Source organism: Manacus candei, unplaced genomic scaffold (assembly GCF_025592945.1).
Source record: "Manacus candei isolate 608988 ecotype Guabito, Panama unplaced genomic scaffold, ASM2559294v1 h1tg000028l, whole genome shotgun sequence".
NCBI classification, from domain to species: Eukaryota; Metazoa; Chordata; class Aves; order Passeriformes; family Pipridae; genus Manacus; species Manacus candei.
Window position 1 is genome coordinate 42,944,748 of NW_026138076.1, and position 17,736 is coordinate 42,962,483.

The 17,736-nt window shown below is 36.7% G+C and overlaps 1 protein-coding gene across 2 annotated transcripts in view; it reads left to right on the top strand.

The window, feature by feature from the left end:
* The window catches only part of TTC29 (tetratricopeptide repeat domain 29), a 380,444-nt gene that overhangs the window by 235,247 nt on the left and 127,461 nt on the right, over nt 1-17,736 (top strand). The gene's annotated exons all lie outside the window — the stretch shown is intronic.

The window sequence follows — 17,736 nt, forward strand, 5'->3', positions numbered from 1 at the left end:
GTACAGTGATGAGCTGCTAGAATTATTATGTGCATATAAAAACACATATATATTTATGTATGCTAATCCATTTAGAACACCCCTTATTTAGGAAATGTATTATTAATTATGATCTCAATAACTGCAAAACAATGAAAAATCAATGCACTATAAACCATTCTGACAGGAAAACTATTGTATTTTCTAAAAATACTCTTTAACAGGCATAAACTCTGAAACATCTGTTTTTCGAACTGTTTATTTAGAGAATAATTGTAAAATTTCATTAATTTCAATTTTAATTTAATTTTTTTCTATTTTCATGGCATGATAAAATAAGTGAAAGGAGGTCATAGTCCATGTTGTCAGCTGGTAAAAAATGGCATAGTTGACTGAGAAGTCCTTTATGCTAGCTGAGAATCTAGCCCCACATTTCTAAACATTACTCATTTCCTATTCAAAATATATTTTTAATTTAACGAGTATAAGCCAATGAAATTTGGAATATATACATAGAAAGCTGGGAAGCATACTGCCTGTAATTACAGAAATGAAGGTCAGATTATACCTAATACTAGTCTTTGCTAAAATAAGGGATGTTCCTTCTAGACAAAAGGAACACAAAAGATTTCCTATCTGAACTTTAGAATGGAACCTAATACAGTGCTACATGGGAGTTATTTTTTGCAGTGGAATTGATACAAGAAATCATGTCGGGAATTCACTGAAGATGAGATGGTGACATACTGTGTTGAAGGTTGAAAGAGTCAAGCTAAGAAGAGGCTGTATATAGGATTCACAAAGTAGTGGTGAGGGGGCAGATCACATGTAATACGTTCAAAAAAATGTCTTGGCAATTAGGAATTAATGAGTCGAAGCTGAGATGAAGTTTTAAACGCAGAAGGATCCAAATATACACATAAGAAAATCACCCTGAAGGCCGGTCTGATTTCAGTGACATTCAATTTAAAATGACAGAGCACAAAATAATCTATTTAGAGTCTAAATGTGGAGAATGTTTCTGCAAGACCAAGTTAAACCGCTGAGTGAGTTCAATTTTCAGAATTGCTGGTATGTAAATATCTAAAGCCCAGAGAAAGAAGTTGTAGTACGTGGGAATGACACATTTTAGTGACAAATTTGGTCATGAAGTCCAGGGCATGTGGTGCAGGAGCACAAGTTCCTTCCACACATAACAGGGTTCTGACTAGAATCTCATCCAAGATCTTGGACTAAAAGGGATTTATCAGCGTCACATTATTTACACTTTTCTAAGTCACCTTCATCTTAGATATTCTCATCTATGGCAGGAAGAAACAGGCTGTGTCTGCATTTGTTCACTGGTCTGATTTCCTCTTGTGCTCTGGCAGTTAATACCACGCCAAGACGTGAGATTTGTAGGCCTTGCTTTGACTTACTTTTCTTTTTTCCTGACAAAACAGGTCTGAATAACTCAGCTGAGCAGTCACCGATTTTCAGCTACAAATCTGGCTACCGGGTTTGTGTGTTTGCTGGAATGTTCTTTAATAACATCATAATTTTAAATTTTTAAATTTAATTCCCCTACCAGCCATAACTGACCGTATTCTATAGCAAAGAACCTATACAGTGGTATAAAGTTTCTTGCCACACCAAAATCTTATTGGGATTCTTAAACAGAAATTCTCTCTTCTCCTCTAAATCTACCTGCTCTGTTGGAATTTCCTTCTCAGATAAAGTTTCTTCTTCCAGCATCTCCTTTATCTCAGCTCTTGCAATGCTGCAGAGAAAAGGTGAGCTCCAAGCAACACTACTTTGTGTCATTCTCTTGACTGGATATCTCTGTTAGATGAAACAGTGCTAGTTTCTCTTCTTGCTGAAGTGGCTTAGGAAGAGCCCCCTTCTCCATTTCAGAGTCTGCTGCTTTCCTCCCTTTTTTATTTAGAAAAGAATGAAGCATAAACATCAGCACCTTCTTTTAATGTGGCACCAATTCCCTGGTACCCAAATATATAAATCAAAGCCACCATTATTAATGGTTTTTGCAACTGAGACTATAAGCTATAAGGATACTTCATGTTCCTCTCCCTTAAGAGAAATGCCAGATAAAACTGTTATTCTGTTTAAATGGTGCCTGACTGAATGTCTTGTTAATATGCAGAACAGAAAAGCAATAGGAAGGTGCTCCTTTCATCAGGATATTCCCACCTGGCAACTCAAACCTATCCTACTGGAACTAGCTGAGAATGGGAAGTCTGTTTACACGTTACATCTGCCCTGGATATCTCATTTTTCTTCAAAACTGCCAAGTGCTGTGCTTGGCAACCCCAAGATCAGTCCACTGGATATCCAGCTGTATTTACCTACATTTTCATTCTTTTTTTTTTTTCTCAGACAATATCCAGCCTGACTGTATTTTTCATCTCATTTTCTCCAGAAGTTTATCCAACAGGTTTTTAATAACTTACCTTTTTCCACTAAAAAATGCCTTCTTTTCTTCACATGCTAACTACTATCTTTAAATCTTTCATCCTCCCTCACACTTCCTGATCTTTCTTCGCAAACCATTTGTATGTCTTTGAACTACCTCTTTCCTTTATGAAGTTTTTTCTTATTTTCCTTCTCCTTCAGTCCTTATCTCAATGTCAATCTTTATTTCAATCCTTATCTTTTTTCTGAAAAGTCATTCTCATTTTCCACGTACTTCCTTTTCAAAAAGATTTCGAAGTCTTAAAGTGATATCCCTTTCATTTTTCTGGAGATTATTCTGCACTCTTCAGTTCTTCTTATTGCCTGGCTGTGTTACACCCAGCTTGCACTGAGCTGCCCTGCTAGATACCTGCAGCAGCTGTGAGTTGTTTAGGGCAAGCCTACACATACGTGTTGATGTGACACCCAAGTAGCAATAATGCTCTTGCACACACACATAAAACATTTTCAGCCTTGCTAAAGGAGTCTAACAGGCAGAAAGCAGCCAGGAGCCAGGGCTCTCATCCTGCAGTGCCACCATTTAGCTCAGGGAGAGGCAGAGCTCTGTCTCACACAGCTGTTTGTGTGTGCTCACATGCTGAGGCTCAGCTGGGAATGAAAAACAACTAGGACATGCTAAGGGCTTTTGTTTTCTCCATCTTTTGGCTTACCTAATGGCAAGCTTCAGGTCAGCTCAAAGCACTGATGAACGTCTACAACTTTGCACTAAAATTACAGTCTGTTCCAGTCAATCTTTTGAGTGTTGTAAGTCCCTTCTTGCTTAAAAAGTTCCTGTACTATGTTTAACTATAGTGCTGCAAAGAGGCTTAGCATGAACTGACAGCAGTAGATGTAAAGGCAAATTATGAAGCAATGGCTTCATACCTTACACTGGTCTAAGGATATCTTACAAAAAGCAACCTGGACATCTCCCCACTAATAACTAGCAGGAACTCACCTGTCTAATTAGAGAGCAATATAGCCCCTTTAAATTTAACTACTTAACATTTAATTTATTAACCATCAGTATATATTTTGTTTTTTAAGTTTAGGTTAAATGAGTCAGTTTTACAGTTTGTGGGTATTTTATAATACAATAAAATTCTGGTCAAAATAAGCACAGAACAAGGTGAAGACACTGTATCATAGTAGAAGGAGCCCTCTACCTCAATGAATAATTCATTTGTGAACCATGGAGGTGACAAAAATCTGAGAACAACAAATAAATGTAATCTGCAGCACAAAGCTTGGGAGTGCTGAGTGGGGGTTAATCACTTGAGCTCAAAGATAGTGGTAACAGTTTGGTTCAAGCTGCCCTGCTGAAAATGCCAGGACTGTTATCTCCTATGTTAATATAATAAAAGCTATGATCAGATCCCTTCAACCTCAGGTGCAAAGAAAATACTGCAGCAGAAAAGCAGCTGTCAATTGTTTCTAAACCAACTGAAGAAAATAAGTAGAACATGTTCCTAATCCAAGCTGATGACAAGAATGTAGAAAATTAAGAGACCTTTACTCCAAAAAGATCTTCAGTGGCTGGAGGCAGCGAATGTAGGAAATTTACTGTGGGCTATAATAATTGCTGTCTGCCCTGGGAAATGGCATCAAGGCCAGAGCAGTCATGGCTCCACGCAAGCACATCCTCTAATTATTGAAAAACCTGTGTAGAGTCTCAATGTTAATCAGTCTCTCAGAGACTTCAGCTTTATGTGGTTAGTGCAGATTTATGGCATTTTTCTTTTCTTGTTATTAAAACTGATCTTTCACAAGGAAGAAACTATCTCCAGACAACTGTTAAAATGCAAAGTTTCAGTCATAAAAGAGAACTGCAGAATTATTCTGAGACTATTCCACAGAGAACCCAAACAAGAAGGGTAAGAAACAAAACATCAAAGGCACATGGAAAAATGGAAAAAGATGAGACTTTAAAATATTAACTAAAGATGCAACAGTTGGCCTATAGATTCAAGAGGTTATAGTGTAATTAATTAAATGCTTGTTACAATTAGGGAAATAAACAGTGCATATACTAATGCAACATGAATAATACATAACTATAAAAAAAGTAAAACAAATTGAGAGGTTTGCATAGTCACATTAACAGAGTGATTTGCATTATTGTATTAATGATGTCCTTAGAAAACAAACACACAGCTTCAAAAATCTATTGCAAGGCCACAGTTTGCTTCCTTTTATTAGTGCTGCAGTAATGGTGTAATGTACAATTTCTGATTATTCTACTGCAATGATTTTGTAATATATTTTGATCCATAATGCTGAAGCAATTTTGGAATATTATACACAGTGGTGTTGGACAACTAATATGTTTAATCAATAATATGTCAGATTTTCTACCAACCGGGTCTGCAAATTTCTGGCAAAGTGGAAAAAGTTGTGTGTCTCAAGATCTTTTCTCTTACTCTTACATATTACATCAATCCCTACTTTCCAGAAGTACCTGCCACTTCATAAATAGTAGAACCCTGGGAGAGTTCACAGGAACGAAGCCATAAAAATTGCGAACTTCTATGCCACTGACAGGATTTGAGAAGGGCTTGGGGGTGGGGGGGTGATAGATGTGTTACTCACATATCATTTAGTTGTCATCATTTTGAGAAATACAAAGTAACAGATCTGATTTGTCTACAGGTTTTAATTTACTGCTAATGACTCTCTGCTCTTCAGTGGCCTAAATTGGCATCACAATAATCTTTCTGGAAAGACATGCACAAATACTGCATAAAAACTGACCATAGATTGTACTCATAACCCAAAAGTGGCACATTTACTCTGCATAGAAAAAGGCTGTGCAAGATACCAATTATCTGTATGGGAACAGGAAGTTCAAAAGATGTAACTGGAATAAGCAGTGGGAACAGAGCACAAGACTGGAATCAAAAAAGGTTATGCAAACTGACACCTGACATCAGCTCTTTATTCCACTTATTATGCTAATACTTTAGAAGAAAAACAAGGACTAAAATACCATGGCTATCCGTGCAGGAAAGATGCAGAATTATCTGAAGTACAAAAAATTACTGTAAGCAAAAGCAAGCAATGTGTTCAAGTACCCTCTTATCAGTGTAGAAAGCTCTTAGATATAAAGGCATCTGAGACACTATTTTTTACTAACTTACAGTCCATAACTTTAACTGTGATGGTGTGATAACTTAAATCATGTCATGTGCACTTGAAAGTGAATCACAGGTGCAGTTTTTACTACCCGATTTACTCTGAAGGTACAATCAGTTACAACAATCAAGAAATATTAAAGCAGTTAAGTGTTTTACCTTCTGTAAAGATTATAACCAAGTCCAACTCGACATCAGAATATATATTTCTCATTTTGAATTTGAATTTGAACAAACACCAGCTAATCCTGGGAGCTAAAACATGCAGTGGGACCAGTATTTTATTCCCAGAATGGTATTTGAAAAATGAGTCCCCTTGTGAAGTGTCTTGGCTGTTACCAGTGCAACTAATAATGCAATAATCATTGCAATAGCAAGTAAAAATAGCAGGAGAAGCATGGAAAACCGTGCATGCCAGTGTGTTTGTGAGCCAGGCTTGCTGATTTTGGCTGGGATAGAGCTAATTTTCTCCACAGTGGCTGGTATGGGTCTGTACTTTGGATTTTTGCTGAACATGGGGTTGATGATACAGAGATGTTTTATATTGCCATGCTGGCAAGGAAGTTGGGGTTGCATGGGAAGATGGGAAGAGACACAGCCCAGACAGGTGTCCCCAACTGACCAAAGGGATATTCCATACCATATGGCATCATGGACGATATATAAAATGGGGAGAATAAGGAGGAAGGGGGAAATTTGGAGTAATGGCATTTGTGTTCCCAAGTAACCTTTGTGCGTGATGGGGCCCTGCTCTCCTGGAGATGACTGAGCACCTGCCTGGCCTTGGGAAGTGGGGAATGAATTGCTTGTGTTGCTTTGCCAGTGTGTACAGCTTTTACTTTCCTTATCAAACAGTCTTTATCTCAGCCCATGAGTTTTCTGGCTTTTACCCTTCTAATTCTCTCCCTGATCCCACTGGTGGGGCTGCAAGTGAGCAGCTGTGTGGGGCTTGGCTGCTGGCTCGGGTTAAACCATGACACAGGCAAAAGTAATTAGACTGATGATCACTAATTATGGATTATAACTCAGATGTCTGTCAAAGAATAAAACCACTCCCTAATACTCGATGTTTTCTATATAGCAGTTTAGATCTACATATTCTTACTTGGGTATTTTTCTGTTTCTCAGCATTAGCTACCACTTTCTGCCTTATTACTAAGATCCTCATCCCGAAAAATTTGAAGGCTTTCTCACCCTTTTATAGTAACATCATGCTGAAATGCAACTGTATGCAGATTATATAAAAACATACATGGAAGTCTAGATTTTCACACTTGTTTCTCTATCTGCATAATTCTGTCTTTGCACTTTAATATTTACATGTTTACCTTACAGCACATTAATTTTAAAACATGAAAAAACTGGATTTTACTGGGTGAAATACGATGTGAAGTGTCACCTTCATAAGATACAGCATTCTACAGTAATTACTGCAAACTGCAGTATTGCTATTGTTACTTATACTCTCAAATCATTACTAGAGAAATCCTGTAGTAATATTTTTAAAAGGAGGAGAAATGCTTGATTTGTACAGGTAAATATAATTTGCAATCCCAAAACTGTTTTAACCCACAAGAAAATTAACAGTAGTTAATTTTCAAATGACACATACAATTATCAGCTAGATTTATCCTCTGCTTCAACTATGAAAGAATAAAAAAGTATAACACCTCTATTTATTCTATGATACATTATTATCAATTAGTGAAAATACAGCTGACAGCTTCAAAGATATAAACAGAAAGTAAATTTTGCTAAAGACTTGCTTCACTGCTTTTCTAACGTGCCAGTTATTGGCCTTATAATAACAAGAGATTATTTCACCTTTTAAAACTAATACAAAATTTTTGGATAAGGAACTATGTAACTGAACAGAATCTTTTAAGACCCATAGGGTTGTTTGGTTAGAGCATCTTCACTTACAAATGAAACAGATACTCTGCAAAGATTTCAAAACTTTAATCAAAATTGTTCCATTAAGCCATCAGTGACTGTATATGAGCACAGGTGTGATTTTCATTTTATTTCATTATAAAATGAATTTTGCTTGATTTTATTTTATAAGCCATCCACAATTTTATGTTGATATCCTATCTTTGCCACTACCTGTACCACACATTGTAAGCGGTGTCATGATGTGTTTTCATGTACATAGATGAGTGATCAGACATGAATGTTTCTTGACTAAATCTTCCCTGGGAAAAACTAAATACATACCTCTTATTTAACTTCCTTATGGATATGACTGTGCCATAAGCAGCATGACCTGCATTTCTGGGCATGCCTGCCACTGTTTTTGCATGTTGTGCTGCCCTGGTTGCCTACTCCCTATCTGTATGGATAGAGAATTTTGTCTTCTTCAAGAGAAAGATATAAAACTACTGAGAAAAATATACTGAGATAAAGACAGCAGAAATGACTGCTCCCATAGGAAGAAGGTCCATTTTGCTGTGACTTCAAGAAAGAACCAAGAATTAGCTGTAAATGAGAGAAAGAAACACCAATACTTGAAGGAAAACGCGAGGCACAAGGAAGGATAATCACCAGCTCTTTAGAAACAAGCCAGGTAACTGCCTCATACATTTTTGCCTAGCTCTGTACATTGTTAAAATCGAGGCAGGATCTCTGCAATGCCTGTATTTCATACATTTCAGTCATCAGATTCTCTGCTATGGTACTTTAAGAACCCATGCCAATTAATTTGCAACTGAGAAAAGAAGTACTGAGTTCGTGAAAGCTCCTGGGGAGCTTGTCTTTGTAAAGAGTCCTTCCTGGTTGGATAGCAGGGACCAAGCTCTCAGGGGAGTGTGCAAGACAGGGAAAGTGCATGTTAGGACTGTATACAGAGACTGGAAGGCAGTGCCTAAACTCTGCTCAGGTTGAAAAGGGTAAGGATTCACTGTGAGGCCTTAGTGAGAATTCAGATGCGAAGTTCACATGGTGGACAAGAAGGTGGCTGTTAAAATTACCAAATTAGATGATTATAAGATTACAATGTAGGTGATTATAAGCCTACATTATGCAAAGTTGTTAACGCTGAACTCCTAAAGTTGCCATGGCAGAAAAGGCTGGTTCTGCAAACCAGATAGGAGGAATTTTGTTGATTTCCAAACTGTTATCCAATGCCACTCTCCCAAGCCATTTTTCTCTTCCTCCTTGGTTTAGCAATGCATTCATTCTGCTGCCAGTTCCAAACATGCAATCTGAACCCTTTCCCCTCTCAGACTGATCAGCCCTAGCTAGCTCTTTCCATTGTGTCCTCAGCAATGGGATGCTCCGTTTTTTGGGTTGTCGTCCTATGGCTTTACCAGCTATTACTGGCCTTCAGTGAACAGAGACACAGGTACATCCTGGATGAATCCTCTATACTGGGTTTTGGAGACCAGAAATTCCTCTCAACAAATCTAAGACCAAAGACAGATGGGTGCTGACATTACAGAGTATCATCCAGGAGGAGATAATATGCAACTTTATTATAAATATTAGCTTCCAATCTTTCTTGCAGTAAACCTCAAGTATTATCTTAAACAGTGCCATAATCTATCTCCCAGCTGAGCCAAATTGCTAAACTACAGTTTTGGTTCAGCTTGTTTCTAGACAGAGATACTATGTACTTAGCTCAAAGTGTTTAAACAACATTGTTCAAACAAATTATCATTAATCATCCTGAAAGAACACATATCTGGCAACATTTAAGACAAAGCTGAAGACTGATGTTGCTATAACACAAAGGTAGTGAATTATTATGAAGGTTTTGAATTCATAGTCAAGTCCCAAGAAAAGCAGCCCTTAGCATCATCCTCTATTCTTTCTGGAGTTGAGAGATTGAAAATTCAGAGCACCTGTAAATCTGTGGGAAATGATGGTCAGGAAAGGTAGACAATATGCCTGAATTCTCTGCACCTGAGGATACTGGTGTAAAAATGCTATTTGTATATCTACTACAATTACAATAGTGTGAAGTTTGTCCACAGAAGAATGCCAAGAACATCTGTTTTGAATAAACAGTGTGGTCTCACAAAGCCTAAATCATAAGAAACTGTCTGACACAAACTTCTGTTTCACATTTAGAAAAGAATGTGACTCAACAATTTTGGTCATGTGGCCACCACAAGGCAAAGACATTTACGTCAAAGCCTACTGCAACTGCACGTAAATCCAAGTTCAGCTCTTAGCATAGCAATGCATCTTTTTAAGGATTTGTGGCCCTAAACTGTGATTTGCAAAGAGTGAAACTTGATAAGCAAGCAGAAAAAGGGTAAGGCTAGAGTGGACCAATATTAACTTGAGTTAATTAACCTAGACATCCCTGCAGACTGAGGGACAATAAATGTCACTGCCATCTGTGAACACTTGGATTTGAGGCAGATCCATAAAGAATGAGTGAAGCTGTTCTGCCAGGGACACAGGGAGAGTGGCTTTTGCTGGGAAACTCCTGCTTCCCTGTTCTGGACATCTGGCAGCGAGATTGCATGCTAGTGTAGAAAGTCAGGCAAAAGTTTCTGTTTCCAGGAATGTATCATTCCAACAGCAGTACTTCACTGAATTCTCTGGCTTTATCAGTTCAGTTATTATTTTTGTATTATCTGGTAATTTAGATACAGTTATTGTAGATTCTTCAGCCTGTGTTAGATATTCTCTGTACTCCCCAGAGTTTTGTATCCTGTTTTATACTTCTTCTCTTGTTTTTATCAGTTGTCACCTATTGTGCCTCAGTATTTTACTCTCGGGTGCTTCAATTATATATGAATGTGATGTGCTTCACAGCAGTGAGTTTCCATTTGCCATCTAAATATCTTTGTACATGAATGTAGTAACCTACATTTAACTTCACAGGCAGTTGTGCAAATCTACTGTATTTCAGCTTTTGGGTTTTGGTGTGCTTTTTTCGTCTGCTTGCTTTTATTTGATAATTGATTTCTAGGTCTTTTCTCCTCTGCTTTCCTAACCAAAAATAAAATGGGAAAAGGGAAAAATAGAAAAGGTTAGGAAATAAGTCACACAGTCTATCTCTAAACTTGAAGGGAAAGAGGCTAGCTTGGGATATTAAAGAGCCCCTCTCACCTAAGAGGTTTAATCATATTGGGTCCCTTTGTGGTGGTACTTAAATTCGGCAATTTTTTAAAAAATAATTCTATTATAAGAAAGAGCAACTTGTCTGGTTTTAATGTCTTAGTAGTAGCAGTAATTATTTGCAAAGTGTTGGTAATACCTCACCAGACTGATTTTCAGAAGTGCTTTCATCTCACAATCAAGCAGTAACTGTTTTCCCAGTACTCTAAAACATAAGATACTTTGAAAACAGAGAGGCAAGATCCCTGCTCTGTGAGTATTGTCTACACAGACAAAAGCCAGGTAAAGAGGGTGGCATGCATATGAACTGGCATTAACATTTATATGAATCTCCTCTGACTTATTTTCAGAAAATATTTGCAATATCTGAGACAAAAATTTGTTTGATACTTCTGTAATTTTTTTCCATAAATATAAATACACTGAAGGAAAGTCTTCCTAGGCTTCCCTATGCTCCTTATACAGTACCACAGGATAGTGAAAGAGAATTTAGTATCATGTTCTTATAACTTTGAGGTTGAGCTCTAAGTTTTTAAATCATATGAAATGTGAATCAGTGCACTGCATTATCAAAGCCATTTTTCTGTTTACCAGGTTTTTATTTTTCTCACCTATTTGTCAGATTTCTGTGCCTCAGTCTACATTATTCAGAAAATGTATGGGTAGAAAACATATGCTGAAGAGAAATAACCTGCCCACAAAGCTTATGGCTGTCCACAAGTGTTTTAAGGGTGTTCTCACTTTTTAAAGTTACTTCACAGAGGAGATAATGATCTGTTCAAACTCATGGAAGGTAGGGGGGCTTTTATAGCTAATTGGATTTAAGACTCATGTAACATTTTCTTAAGCAGCCATCTTGCTGCTTGCATCTAAACACACATTTAACATAATGCCAGTGTTCAGAAAAACATATAAAACAGTAAGGATGTATTCTTGTAGGAAAAAAATAAATCTTGGTAATAGAACAGAAAATAGCTGCCTTGGACAAAAATAATTCAGAACAGAAGCCTTCAATATATAGCAATATAACATCATATTTTTTTGGATTTTTGCTTTTCTGAATGCCATGAGCTCTAAACATACCTTTTAGACTATTTTGAAATCTTTTTAAAATCAAATAATTTGGTAAGACTTTTTAAATCAATTGTCAATCCATGATTTGAGTGGCAGTCTCACTAATCAGGAAAAGAGCATGAACAAGTGGTAAGTAAATATAAATCAAAACACATCAAGAATTAAATGTCTGAAAAAAAACAGTAATGCACTAGGGAATTTTTTTACTTCAAATCTGTGCAAACACAGATTGAGCTTAAGATGTGTGGTTATTGGCTAAACAATTTTTAATGAAATATAAAGACCTATGTGCTCTTAAATGGATAATTTATGTGCAATGTTATTGTCTCCCAAGGTTTAATTAAATGTTTGCCTTGTGGCTAATCAGCTACAATTAATAAATGAAGCCTATATTCATGTCACTTATAGGGAATGTTAAAATGGCCTCCATTAGAATTTCAGTATCACTTTTGTGGCTGGTTGATAACAACAACCTATTGTATCAGAAACTTCCACAAATTAATTTGGTAAGGGCACTATGACAAAATTACAGTAGAATAATGCACAGGTTTATCACAATGCATAATTTTAAGTTCACTTTGGAGGTAAGTACCTAGAAGTACTTAATATGGAAGTGTATAGCTTACAAAGTGCTTTTCATCCCTAAAATCTCCAAAATTCAATTTAAGCATCTACTATACCAAAAACAAGAGCAACATTTCTTAGCCTTATGGATAGAAAAGAGTTTACACAGTAGAGCATAAGCATCCATTAATCACCTGACACACTGAAGCCAAAGGATTGAACCATCTCTGGCATGACACAGCTAAATGTTGTCATAGGACTATGCAACAACAACAACACATTATTTTCCTAGACATGACCTTTCCATGCCTTTTTCACTCCTGCTACTTTAAGCTATGAACCTCAATAGGTAAGCATTTAAAATGTAGCTGAGCTTCTCCCAGCTGGGTACTCTCCCTGAATACGTTATATAAATCATAGGCTACAGAGAACAGGCCAAAGGCAATGCTGACTCTCACTGACAGTGTTCCAGAAGCCATCTAGAAAGAGAATTTAAGATCTCCTGACCTCAAAAGACATCTATTCTATGCAGCTAACATATTGTTATTTATCATTTACGCTGCAGTAGTGCACACAGGCTCCATCATCAAAATGTGACCTGTAAATAACATGTAGTTGCTTGTCTGCATCAGTTCTAGATGAAAGGCAATCAACAGGTGTGACCAGAACTAGAAAACAATAATGACAATAGCAAGTCAGAATAAACGATATTCAGAGACCAAGTGCAAAACTTTAGAGTTTCAACTTACTGGGGAAAAAAATTATTAATCAGCCAGCTTAATGTGAGCACCTCTTGCTGGTAGTCTTTCTTATCAACTCAAATTATTTTTTTCACTAATTTAAGCATAATCTCTCATACAAGAAAGAGAACTGTACAGGATAATTTTATTGTCGTCACTAAAGTAAATCATTTTGATTGCACCTCCTTTGATTTAGTTACATTCTCATTCAGCCACAAGTCATGCCATGTACAGCATCATGAAAGTCACTCAGAGGAATCTGCAAGGCTGTAAATACTGTTGTCTTCTATTAGGATAAGGAAAGGCATAACTAATTGCTGTACAGTAAGGATATTGGCGGCATATTTTGTCTCAGGAAATGAAAACTTATTTAAGAATAACTTATTTCTCTTGGGGTTGTAAAGACATCTTTATCTGTATGTCACTGTGCTTTCACACAGGCTTACATTTATTACAGAATGAAGACTATACAAATGAATGTATTAGATGACCCAACATACACCAGAATAAACAGACAATGACACACTGCATACAGAAAACACAGCAAAGTTTTCTAAATGTGATTACAGTGGCTTTTTCTAACAGTTACTAATATCAGTTCTACATATAAAACCTTTTTTTTAAATGCTCTATAGGATAAACAGTCATAACCTAATTCTGATTACAATTTCCCATTCAATCATGAAGGAGACCTTCAAACTCACTTGCCTGAGGCACTGAGAAGCTCCAGGTCTTTGACGCTCATGAAAGAAAGATAACAATCACTCTTCAGGGGAGAGAGATTTTATTATACATACCCTGTGGGTTTTTTTTATCCTTTATCAAACTGCACCTTTGTGGGACTTTAATTTCTTAATGGGTTGTTTATCCTTTCCCCCATAATTCAGGATGATAAGCTAGATGTCACAGAGATATTGTTATGGTGATGAAAAAGTTGTACTGATGGGCTGAGTCAGTGATGTAGTTTGATTAACTTTTTATATAAATCTTTCTAGACAGCTTTCAAAAGAAGGCAAAACAAGTAAGTTGACAATGTTACAAATGTTTCAGTAGGTGAAAATCTATCTGATGCAGACCTATAAATCTGTGAGTACTAATGCCTGAAATAAGTAAACATTACCACAGAACCAGGAGGAGATATTGATGGGATAAATTTCGGTTTATCATAGAGGGAAGTGGGAAAGGGAGTGGGGGTAAAATGCATGCTGGGGCAGTTTTTTTGTAATGCACATAGAATATAGGGCCTACAATGGCATAATATAACAGACTTAAGAGCATGAGTGTTGGAAAGCAGCACTACTTGCAACTCCATCATTCATGAGTAAGTTTATTATGTGCTCTCAAGCAAATGCCAATAAAACCTTTGTACAATGCCACATTTGCATGTGCTGTACACGTTTCTCAGGCTAAGGAAATACTGATTTAGACACTTCTGAGATGTGTTAGGTTACCCTGAATCCAGTTATGCCGTCAATGGAACTTGACAATGATCTAGTATATCGATGCATAACATGTATATCATGAATAGCAAGACTAGGGATCCTTATAGTAATTTTCATACTGTAAGTTTGTTTGATCTTCATCAGCACTGCTGTCTCTGTCTTGTCACTCAAACAGAAAGCTGAAAAAGGAGATACATGATGTAGAGACACTGCTGAAGTTGGTTAAAGAGGTTGCAAGTGCTGCATTAGAAAAACAGTTGAAATCTTTAGTCAGTATGATACTGGTTATTCAGATCAAAATATGCATTTTCTGTTAAGAAAAAAATCAGAGGCAAGTCCTCCAACTTAGTTGTGTATTCCAACTGCCTCTGAAAGTTAAAGAGATTACTCTTGTGGGAAAAGTAACTTCTCTATTCAGCTATAAAAAAGAGCAGTACCAGATCTTGCCTGGTACAGCCTTCCTTGGCTAATTATTACTTGCACCAGAACCCCTATTTGTGAGAGCTCTGTTCTTACTCCCCTTCCTTCTTCAAGTCCTAGTTTCGTGCTGGTAGCTGACCAGCAAGTTTTGCAGCATCACCAGTACCTACCAACAAAGCAGCTGATCCACACATGGCAAGAAGTGGGCTCCATGCTGATCCACAAAATCCACAGGCTCATCTCAGAAGTCCAAAGCGTATTATGTGCAGAGTGAATATGAGTAAGGTACATAAATATGGTTTTGAAGAATCTGCTCTGCAAGAAAAACATTATAATGTACCTGGGGAAGTGTCTTGTGTGTGTGAGAGAGAAAACCACTTCTGGTGGTACCTGGCCCATGATAATTACTTGGAACAGTGAGTACCTTTCACTACCATAGGAACATTAGAACGTTAGAAATGCTGTTTGCCTGTCACATGTATAAGGAAAAGATGCATAGGAAAAAATGTGTCATTTTATGGAAAGATAATCTGTTTTATGAGATGACAGATTTCCTATTATTTGGCTTTAAAGAAACATCACACAAAACATTGAAAATTGACTTTAGAAGTATTGACTGCAAACCTTACAGGGTCTGTCTTCATAAATTCTCTGGTTTTCTTAGTTTTTGTGTATTTCCCATGAAAAACAACCATTGTGCCACAGTCAACTTTTGATTAAAGTTCATGCCAAATCAGTATCTACCTTAGTATGGCATCCAGGGTCTCAGAGAGTTGCAGAATCTTCTCACTCAGTTCCTTTTGACACTGGGTGTGGTGGAGGAGGGAACTTGACTAAAGAAATCCTGGCAAGTTCAGGGATTATTTCTGTTCCACCAGCCTGTCATATCTTCACACCTGCTGCACACAGCTTTTGTATTTTTTTGTGCAGTTTGTACCTCTTTGTACACTGATGGCTGCCTGGTGGCATGCTCAGTGTTGCCACCCTTCAGTTCCTTGGGTTTGTATTTTTAACATTTTGACCTTATCTGCTTTTTTTTTTCCCTTTCATATTTTTCTCCATGAGCACTTTAATTTTCATCAAGCCTCTCTCTCTTTCCTCCCCTTTAAAGTGGAGGAGTGGGGACAGTTTAGTTTTAGGGTTTTTTCTGCAGTGGATATGTTAACAAGTTATAGGAAAATCAAAACTACCAAGGACCAAAGATGGACAGCTGGGCAGGAGTCAAAACACTTTCTTTTTTTAAGAGCAATGTTCAAGTATTCAGTATTGAAGAATATCCAGATATGTTCTGGTAAGTTTTGGGCATTGCCATATTTAAGCAATTTATTTAGCAATTTTTTTCTCACATAACCAAATGTGCACAAACACATTTCCTAAGGGTACCAGCTACTCAAAATGATCAATACATTGCACTTTTTGCCTCTTTAAGTTACATTTTTGAATATCCCAATGTCTGAGAGTCAATTTTACTCAAACAAATTAATTCTTCACATAGTTTTTGCAAAATGTATCTGCTATAAAATATTACCCTTCCTTGGACATTATCACTGCTTACAGAATTGGAAGAGAAGCTCCTCTAATTATAGGAATAAAAAGTGCTAGCAATTGAATTTCTTTTTCCATGCACAGAAAGCCTTTCCCTTCAGGACTTGCTGGCCAAACATTTCTAGGCCAATTATACTGATGTTACAACACAGCATTGTAATAGGAGTTGGTTTCATCCTTAACCACAGAAAGGCTACTGCCTCTTCATATTACTATATAGATGTAGAATGCCTTTGATTCTTTGCTAAAGAGTGTTCTCTCTAAGTTACATATTGTTTGGCATGCAGGATCCTTTGAACACATCTCCATAAAAAAAAAATCTTACTTTGCTTCCAAGTCAAATGAATTATATATGTTTAACACAGAAAATGTAGCCATGGTGTAAATGTCTGCTTGTGAAGTATTTCAGATATCATTCCAGAATATTACCAGTAATTTTAAATCTACTGGTTTATCTTTTCAGTTATTACAAGTTTTCTTTGTAAGTTTATGTACAGGATACAAATAACTGTGTTGTTGCAGTGTTTCTTCCAAAAAGCCAAATGATAAGTTGAATGCCTTACTGAAATCTGATTAAATTACATCAACAAGCGAAACCTGCAGCCTCATTAAGAAAACAAAGTCTGTTTGCCAGGCTCTACTTTTCTGCTAGGATATAGAGTTTTTTTAGCAGAAACCCATGCTAGTTAGAATTACCTGTCTTCTTTTAAATTATTTGTTAACTGAGTTTTATATTGGCTATTCTGCATTTTGCCTGTGACCAATGTCACATTGGTAAACATTGGCAAACTACTATTATCCCATTTAATCTTTTAAGGTATTAGAATAATACTAGCTTTATCCTCCTTAAAAAAGTCTTAGTGTCCAAAAAACTTCTGAATAGGAATATTGATGATGCATCCAACTTCATGACATATTCATTCCAAACTCCCTAATGCCAGTTTTCTTTCAGTAACTGAAGTTGAACCATCCTCCTACATTATCATTTGAACAGAAAACAACTCTTCAATACCATACAACATAATTACAGCAGCTGCCATCTTCCCAAATGCACAGAAGGAATATGTATATATTTAACATTCAAAGTTTGTCACTAATTATGGTTAAAGCTGTCAACTTCATTCCTTAATAGGGTCTTCTTACTATTCAGATCCATTTTCTGTGTTCTATTTGCAAGAAGCTTCCATTTTTCTCATTCTAATTCTGTTGACCATATGTATATTTCCCTCATAACCTTTTACTTCCCACAGTAATTTTCTACAATTCCTAGCTTTCAGTGTACATGTATGATACCCCATTCTTTCTTGTTTCACAGATGTT